Genomic DNA, 10,223 nt, shown 5'->3' with positions numbered 1-10,223 from the left:
CACACATTTAAGCTAAGCTTTTCAAAAGTCATTGTGTACACTATACAGGCTGCGTCCCCCCGGACTTCAATATTTGAATGATTTATAAAACCTGAATGACTGACTGACCATATATGAAATTAGCATATATATGACGGCACTTAGCATATATGAAATTACCTTGAATGTGCCACATTACCTATTGGATGAAACCACTTTTAAACTTTTAAAATAGAAAAAGCATTTGTGATTGGCTGATAGATTTGTTAAAATTGGTCAGCATGGCCAATTTTAATACCACTTTGAGTTAACCCCTCTGTTATTATAATAATAATTATAATTAAACAAAGTTATGATTTGATAGTAGTAGCACGAGCAAGAAGGTGGCTGGCCGCACACTGAATTCAGAGACTACAGAAGTCTATAAAAAAACAACTGAACAGGAGCAAACGTTTTAGCACATCTTCAGTGCTCACTCTGCAACAAACATTCACCCTTTTGTTGGTAAATTAGCAATTAGGGGTCATCCGCTGAAATTAATTATCATTAATGAAAAAAAGACAGTTGACTGAAAAAAAAAACTCTATCACAGGTGGAGCTCCAAGCGAGTCTGATAATTGGCATGCATGACAAAATATAACAAGTATTCAATTAGGCTATAGCAACAACAACAACAACAACAAAAAAGAGTATAAAAACAATGCAAATAAGACAAAAAATAACACACACAAAAAAAAAAAAACTTTACAAAAAAACAGGAAAGTTCTAGTTCTTCATACCATCAGGGAATAAAGATTTAAGTTCAAAGATCCAGAAGGCCTCCCTTTGCAACAATTTCTTATTTCTATCTCCACCTCTTCTATGAAGTAAAATCCTCTCGATGCCCAGGAACTTCATGTCAGACAAAGAATGTTTGGCAAACTTAAAGTGGCTATAGATTGGGGATGTATCATCCTGTCTTCGAATGGCACTTGTGTGTTCAATGATGCACGTGTGGTTTTGCATATAACAGTGAACACGAGCAGATGATAATATAGATCACATATGTATTCTTACAAGTAATCAATTGTCTAATCTTGTATGTTTTTAGTGTAGAAGGATGTGTGAATGATTTGACATATTTAGTGCAAGAAGTACAATTAAAGCTTGGAAAATTACCCTGGGCATCGGCAAGAGTATAGTCGGAGAAGAGAGAGTATAGTCGTTTCTGTCAGATCGGCGTGATGCCAGACCGGTGGCTGACAAACAAACAAACCGGCGGGTGTGTCATGGGCCATGGATCCCAAGGGGAAAAAGAGAAAGATAGCTGGGGAGAACAGAGGATTCAACAGTTCTTGGACTGAATCATTAATCGGTTAAGGGGATTGGATGAGAACTCTTAGCATGAAAGAGGCTGTTCTTTGCCGTATCTTTTCTATACCCAGAAGAGACAATTTGTTTATCAACAATTGATATGCATGTGTCCAAGAAATTGACATTAGTGATACCCACATGATGTGTGAAATTGATTGAAGGTCTTAAACAGTTCATATATAAAGCAAATACTTCAAAATCACTTTTAGAGCCTTTGTAAATAACAACAGTCATCAATGTATCTCAATAAAGTTGTCAAATAAAGGGTTAATATTGATAATATATCTGTCCTCCAAGAAACCCTAATATTAATTGGTTAATTCATAGCACATCAGCACATTTATGACCTGTTCTCAAACCAAGCTCATGCTCCACTTGTCACCATGATGGTAACCCCCCCAAAAAACTCAACTGAAACTCTGATAAATTAGCATATAGCTAAACACTTCTAAATCTCCCACTTAACATCTTGCATCTTAATCTTGCACAAAAAAATTATATATTAATTTATATAACAATTAATTTTAGCATACTCTCCCTTTCGAGGGTCATGGCAAAGCACGCTGGGAAATAGAAATCACAGCCCAGTTTAAGTTAAATTTAAGTCACGGGAAGCATGGGTGTCAACTGAACTGGCAAGCAATCCACATAAATTAGTACCATTCAATACAAATAAAGATTCATTAAGACCTATAATGCATTATAAGAACAGTTATAGTTAACATTTATATGATTTTGTATAAGTACTTGTAAGTTATGCATTGCCTTTTCAATGCGCATGTTCATAATCCATTATACACAGTATTAATTAGTCATATGGTTCTATGAATGTAATAAAGATAAGGCGAATATATTGTTATTAATAGCGTGTTGTGTTCTTATAAATACTTATTGTGAGTGATAGTTACTAACCTCTATAAATGCATAATTAATGGCTTTAATTAAAGTGAAAACATAGGATGCAGTTTGCTAAAGCAAATGTTAAGAAATCATGAAGATGTGCTCATTATACATTTTAAGTTGTTTATTTGTAAATGTAACTACACAGTAAAATAGGCAGTGTTAATTTTAACACTACTCCGGATCATATATGGTCCCACTCTATCTAGAGTAAAAAGTACACTGTTTGTAGTGTTGATTTTACGGTGTTAAAAAAGCACCTTATAGTGCAAAAAACTTACACCATCAGTGTAAAATAGGCAGTTTCAAATTAATTTTAACACTACTCCGGATCATATATGGTCCCACTCTATCTAGAGTAAAAACACTGTTTGTAGTGTTGATTTTACAGTGTTAAAAAAGCACTATTGTTGAAATAGTTTTACTCAGAGCCGTATAAAGAGAGAGTTGCGTCAACGGAAGTTCGAAATGCTTGGTTGTCACGTGATTCGCGTATACCTCAGATAGTTCCAGGAAGTGATTCGGTGCCAATTCAAATCGATGGAGTTAGAGAGCAGAACTGTGATTTTTGGTAGTTTGTAGTCAATAAATGCATTGATTTACAATATGTATATAATATACTGACACGTGAATGTAGTATGTGTATGTAGGTACAGCAATGTTGTTTTTAAAAGATAAAAATCTGATAATATTTAATGTTTAGTGTGTTCAACCAGCCTTGTCTGCCTTTGTTAACATATTTCTGGCTAACGTTACCTTGGTTAAAGACCGTATTGCAGTTGGTTTGAAGTATTTTTGTGTTCTTAAACTTGTATGTTATTTAAGGGTATCACATAATGTTCACTATGGTTTCACAAGGACAGGAGACTTGCAGGAAAACAGGTGATTGTCTTAAAAAAATCCATTGCAAACAAGTAAAATTTCTTTAATCTTAATGTTTACAATGTTTATGCACCCCATACACTTATTACTATATAAATGAATAGATAATATATTTAATTTTAAAACAAAACATGAGTATACACACACACACATTATTTCCTCAGTGTCCAAGTGCATCATTTCCTTTTAACATAATTTTATAAATTCATGACATACATCACTTTAATCTATAAAACCTATTTAGGTTAAATTAATTTTTTGTACATTTAAATACATATTTTGTGTTTTGTTATCTTAAATCCCCAAAAATGTCAGGTTGTGCAACTGTCCGCACAAATGAACAGGCTAAAAAACTATTTAAAATGGTGTCTTAAGAATAAAAATTGTAAAAGTTTTTAAAAGATTTAAAAAAAAAAACATTTTTAAGGTTAATTTGTCAATGATATAATATATATATATATACTTTTGCACTGATTTAGCACAATGGGATTTTATAAATGTCTAATACACGTCAAGCATGTTGTCTGTCCTTTCCGACACAGAGGGGAGAAAATATGCTCAAGTCAGCAGGAACAATCTAAATACAACTAAAGATTTTGTGCTAATCATACTTCGGTGTATCTGCACTTTTTCACAAAGACCAACACTGGGAAGTTTAATGTTTATTAAAAATAAGGAGCAAGGAAAGTCTGGCAAAATCCAAGGAGCTGAGACTGAAGGTGAGGGTACAGCGTCAGTGCAGGGAGTCTTCAGGATCCACTGAATCCCTTTGTGCTTCTTGTGATGAAAGAGATAAAGGAGAGACAAATTGGATAAATTATACAGTAGTACTAGTAGTACAGGCAGGGGTGTGGTAGCGGGGGGGAAAAGGGTACAGAGTACCCAGGGCCCGAGGCAGGGGGGGGGGCCCGCCGAAGTCGCTGATCCCCCCCCCCCCCCCCCCCCCCCCATTGGAAAAGTCGGCGCGCTCAAGTCGCCAAGCACAAGTCTAAAGTCCGTCTCCACCGTTGGAGAGGTCGACGTGCTCAAGTCAAAAGTACGTCTCCCCCCCCCCCCCCCCCCCTGTTGGAGAAGTCGCTCAGTCGAAACGTTCTGCCCTCATTAAACAATAACATAAAACATAAAGAATCTTTACTAATCCCACATTTTTTAAATGTATTATGTATATAATAGGCGTTTATCAAATATATAATACTATATATATAATATATAAAAATGAACAGGAATGAACACCTGTAAAATCCGATTAGTTCACCTTACTCAAAAAAAGCATGCAAACCGATTGCACTTAAAAAACTAAGTACAGTGTAATAGGTATTGCGTGTTGTATTGACAAATCCTTGTTTAGTATAGTAAACTTACTCTTGAGTTTAAGTTACTTAAAAAAATGTGTGCGTTGTACTTGACAATTTACTTTAGATGTACTCCTGACTTAGTATAGACTACTCAGAATTACTATTTCAAACAACTAAGTAATGCCATGTGAACTGTACTTAGTTTTTTAAGTGCAATCGGTTTGCATGCTTTTTTTGAGTAAGGTGAACGAACACATTAGTTAGCCCAACTTATTTAAGTTATTCTTCAGAATAACAATCTCAAACATCAAATGCTCACCTATGTTTACTCTGTTCTGCGAAATCACTAAAAACCGATTGCCTTAACATTTTCAAGTAAGCTGAACTAAAAAAAATATTAAGACAAATAGCAACAACAGATCTTGGCCAAAACGTTATTTATTACTCATAAAATGTCATCAGGCATTACAATGTACCAAACAATGCCATTCTGGCACCCCTTACATTTGAAACTTTTTTCATTCATGTAACTATGCATTACAACAAATCATGACTGATGAATAAACAAAGAATACTGACAATCTTTTGAGAAGAAACTGAATGGCTGACCCTGTAAAAATCGATGTTTGCTTAATTTTGACACTTAGAAAAACATAATTAACAGAAATAAGTAAAACGGTGCCCTTTAAAAAAAAAAAACATAATTAACAGAAATAAGTAAACCGGTGCCCTTTAAAAAAAAAATAATGTAGTGTAACAGCGCAGCGCTTGTGTTGTACGTCAGAACGTAGGCTCACTATTGGCCAGCATCACACATATGACCAGTGTCGGCCAATAGTGAGCCTACGTTCTGACGTACAACACAGAAGCGCTGCTGTTACACTACGTGAACTCACAGAGGCCCACACAGAAGAAAATTAATAGTTGAATAAAGTCGTCGTAATTTTATGCACAAAAAGTATTCTCGTCGCTTGATAAACTTATGGTTGAGCCACCCTTTAAGGGTTAGTTGACCCAAAAATGTTAATTCTTTCATCATTTACTCGCCCTCATGATGTTCCAAACTCAGAAGACTTTGGTTAGACTTTGAAACACAAATTAAGATATTTTTTAATTAAATCTAGGTGATTTCTGTCCCTCCATTAAAAGTCCAGGTAAACTAAACTTAAAATATCCAAAAAGGTTATAAAAAGCATTGTAAAATGAATCCATTTGATTTTAGCATATTAATGACCTTCTTGGATCCTTTAAAGGAGAACTCCGGGCAATTTTTTAAGTTAATCTTGATCGTTATACCTTTGTGAGTCTGTCTATAGAAAAAAAAACGAACCGGATTGGTGATTGCAACACACACTGCTACAGCGAATGCCCAGAGCTCCACTCAGCTAAAACAGCAGTTATGGGGGCATATGCGAGTGACGTACACACGCGAGAGATCACTTCCGGCGCTTTCCGGAAAAGACCGAAGCGCTCGCGACCTCAGATCACTTGGACGTGGCTGTGTTTACAAGAGGTAAAAACGATATAAATACTGTTCGTTTTCTCACACAAACCGCTCGTTTCGTGTCTTTGGCCATCAATGTGTACTTACATTTACGAGTCATTAAATCATGTTTAATTTGGACTTCTCTGTGCATGCTCTTTGAGGTGGTGACCATAGACCTGCATTATATGACTGACAGACAAGAACGGTTTGACCTAAAAATATCAAAATTGAAAATAGGATTAGATAGCGTCATCTAACTGACGTTAAAGATAAAGCGTCAGTGAGATGACGCCCTAGGATCGCGTCATGCAACTGACGCTAAAGGGTGCCTAAAGCGTCGAATATTGAAGCATGGTCAAAATGATTCCCAAGGCGTCAGTTTCATGACGCCTAGGGATGAGAATGGGCTGAGATACAACATAGATTTACTGGGGAAACGTGCCTGTGTCAACATTTCTGCTAAATATTACGTTGCTTCTTGCACGTTTCGCAAAACTTTCGAAGTGGCGCTGAAATCATTTTCAGTTTTGTGCTAAACAGATGAACATGAATCTGGCAAAAAAAAAATTGTTTGTTTTGTTTTTTTTACAATGTTTGCTGTACGTATCGTGGCAGTTTGGAAATGAAATATTCAATGAGTGGGTACAACCTACACTAAACCCTAACCTAAACTTAACTGATATTAAGTCTCTTTTGCAAGTAGCGTTTTTTTGAAAGAACTTAAAATGATTCCTATACATAGGCAACTATAGGTTTTGCATTTATGTTCTACATTCTGGGAATAAGAAAAAAGCAGCGGGTATAAAGATTCCAACCTTTTAAACAGACCATCACTACTTATGCTGTGCCCAGGAAATGTCCCATTTATCTAGAACCAAGACTGAAATTATTATGTGTGTTTATAATATGACCATATGCCTTGATCAGATACGAACTCACAGAAACCCCGACACTGATACCAACATCAAACAGACTAAATCATGGGCTACAAATCACTAGTCATGTTCAAATAGAGGTTCAGTCTCAGACATGCAAACCAGCTAACCTGGCTGTACAATTATGATGTATGATATGTCAGAGAGCGTTATGAATTAGCGGCGATGTGCTATAGTCACAGAGAGACACAAACTGCAGGAAGACTCTTTTCAGCCAGAGATTCATCTTATTTTTGAATGAACATTTAGCTTTTGCTTTGTACACCAGAGAATGAGCTCCTTATGAACATTTTATTAAAAATAAATACAACATCAATAAACCACTGAACCTTGAGTCTGTAAAAAATGCTTTGAGTCCAGAGCTGGAATTCTCTGTAAATTATTTCTGGCTCTCCTCAAAAGCTCTCTAATCTGCTGAGTTCTCCTGTGAGATCAGGGACTTTATCAGACAGACCTGCGCCCATGACTAAAACAAATGTCATCCGGGTCATTTTTTTGTTTCTCTTTGTGGTGTTGTAATTCCCCGACTTCACTTAGGCTAACGTAAACTATTAAGCCAGTGTGTCGATGGCGTGAGCTGTGTTAGTCTGCTCTCTGGTGGTCATTAGAGGAAGTTCAGATCATTTCACCAGGGTGAAGGAGCTCTTCTGGACCATGGCGTGAGGATTTGAGCAGAAAATGTCAAAACTAAAGGCTCATCATTTTTTCAGGGGCGTTTCCTCTGAGGAGGCGAGGGAGGCAGTGTCTTCTAAAAAAAAAAAAACTGGATGAGAAAATAAAACAAAAATAAAACCACACAAATATTCCAAAATGTGACATTAAAAAGTGTAAAAGTCACTTGTTTTTATAAAGTAACACTGTCCAACAGTGACACCAGCAGGTAAAGTTACAGCGGGACGCCGCGTCTCTCTTGCCTCCCCTAACCCCATTGACTTTTAACAGACCCCCCCAAAGCGTGAGGTGAGTTAAGTGGGGGGTAATTGAGAATGAATGGGGGAATTGTGAATTCATTCATCGTGCTATGATTGGATATGATTGGTTTGTGTGATAAATCCCTCCCCTTGGTTTCGTGCGAGTTCTCGAATCGGGCTGAATGATGGCGTTTTTGTGAATAATAATAAAAAGTAAGTTAACAACTTAGATATCATCGCTTTGTCACATCAAAATCAAACTTGAAATTGTTTGAAAACATGATGACTGCCCCGCTAGAAATGTTATATTCCCAGAACGTTCTCAGAACGTCCCCTCTGGTGTCAAGGACGCCGCCTGGTAACGTTCCAAGATGGTCACGATGTGGAGTACTTTTAAGGGTTGGGGGACATTGTTAGGCAGGACTTTCAGGGAACATTTAGGACATTCTGGGAATGTTTAGGGGACCATTAATGGGACCTTCCCTCTAGTTCTCTGCACTACATTCCCATAATGTTTGCAGGACTTTTAGGGGACCAAGAATGTTTTTTTTTTTTTTTTTTTTTTTTGGTCCTATAGGTCGTTTCATCACATTTACCGAATGTTTTCAGAACCTTCTTTTAGGGGACCAAACTAGAGCCACCACCAGTGGTTTCTTTTGTTCTTTTTTTTTTAAGTTGCCAGCCACTGCCAGCATTTTTGATCATTTTCACAAAATTTAACGTTTTATTCTAGCTCCATGCATTTTTTTTTATCAACACTTTTGGCAGTTTTGATTTAAATGTTAGTTTATTGGTGATCGCGTTATTTTACATATGCAAATGATTAGCCTACATATGACATCGCTTGTTTCTGCTTCTTCTTCGCCTGTGTTTTGATCAGGAGATTCAGTACTCTTTCAGAAGATATGTAATAGCGCCCCCTAGTGTAAAAAAAAGTGAAAACACAGAAACCCCGGAAATTCTGTTTCATTTTCGTCATTTCGTGCCTGTGTCTGTGACCAGTACAAGCTTGATGAGTCCTGGAAATAAGTTGACTATTGAAAAGAAAAGCTGAACATCAGTTGACATATAATATATAGCCTATTGTTTAAGTGTTACTACCTTTAGTTATTATTTTGGATAAATACATTGTATACTTTATTAAATTTATACTTGGTTTTAATAAATTGGACATTGCATAGTTAATGTAAAAATACAAAATAGAATTGTATTTGGTCTGTCGTTGGCCTCCTCATTTTAAAACACCATATTTTAATAGAGTGACTACTGAGCTGATAATCTGCAATCATTTATAAAAATGCAACTATTTCACACCTTGGCCACAGCAGTGTGCATCAACTCCAGTAGTTTTTCCAATTGGTATGAAAGCGATCCATCCCAATTCAATCATCCAGAGAACTGCTACTCAGCGTTCATCAGACCAATACTGCCAGCAAACCCATCCCTGACAGCAGCAGCACCACACAGCTGATTCCACATCAGTCGCAGGCCTGAGGAGCTCAACAGCTTTTAGACACTTGAGAGATTGGCACTGGTTGTCACACACAGACAGTGTGAAATGACAAAGGTGAGGAAAGGAGAAGAAATCGATGAAGGGGGAGAAAAAGCCACCCCTGCGTTTACACCAGCCCAATTAGAGCAGCTGCAATGAGCTGCTGACATTTGAAGGGAGAGTTATACGTCTCCATGGCCAAGTTCACCGCAGCTCAGAAGTAATTACGGAAGCAGCAGAGAAAGAGAGCGAGAAGGGGAAGGGGATTTCTGGAAGCTCTCATTCTCTAGAGCCACCTATTCTTCTCTGCATTTTAGAAGAAAAAAAAAACAATAAGGATCATTTGTCATTTGTTGATTGCTGTCGCATACAGCACTGAGATATAATGAATGGGGCCAATGAGATGTCTGCATTTTCCCAAACGTTTGTAAGGTCAGGTCTGCTCATCACCATTAATTAACTCAGTTGTAGATCATTTGGTATCCTCACAGGAATGTGGAATCATGGGATTTGTTAACTAACAGTCCAGACCTACTTCATACCCAGTATAGAAAGAGATAACCTGTAGTAGAGAACGGTAAGAGAGTAAAGAACAGTCACAAATTAGATCCCTTTCACATATTTTCTTTCTTATAGTGCTATATCTTTTCTTTCCCTAAAAATTTATGAAACTTACTGTTGGTTCTGCTGCTTCTCAGATTATTCTCCTCTGAAAAAGGCCCCATTATGAGTTCAACAGAACAATGTTTCTGAACTGTTCAATCCATTGATCTCTTCAAGATTTGAATATAAACTTCCTTTCCAGGGACCAGTCAAAGGTAGACCGCATGTGCTTTGCCACTCCCTTAGAATTGAGTTTTTTTTTTTGGACCGCTTAAATCTACACTACCATGGCAAAAATAGTAACAATATACCCAAACTTTGAGCTTGCAGTTCTTTTTGGTGAATCAAAGCAATACAGCACCAACCAGTGTGGGCCCAGATCACAAA

This window comes from Rhinichthys klamathensis, unplaced genomic scaffold, assembly GCF_029890125.1.
Source record: "Rhinichthys klamathensis goyatoka isolate OS25496 unplaced genomic scaffold, OSU_Roscu_1.1 h1tg000072l_1, whole genome shotgun sequence".
NCBI classification, from domain to species: Eukaryota; Metazoa; Chordata; class Actinopteri; order Cypriniformes; family Leuciscidae; genus Rhinichthys; species Rhinichthys klamathensis.
Note: the sequence above shows the minus strand (reverse complement) of the source record.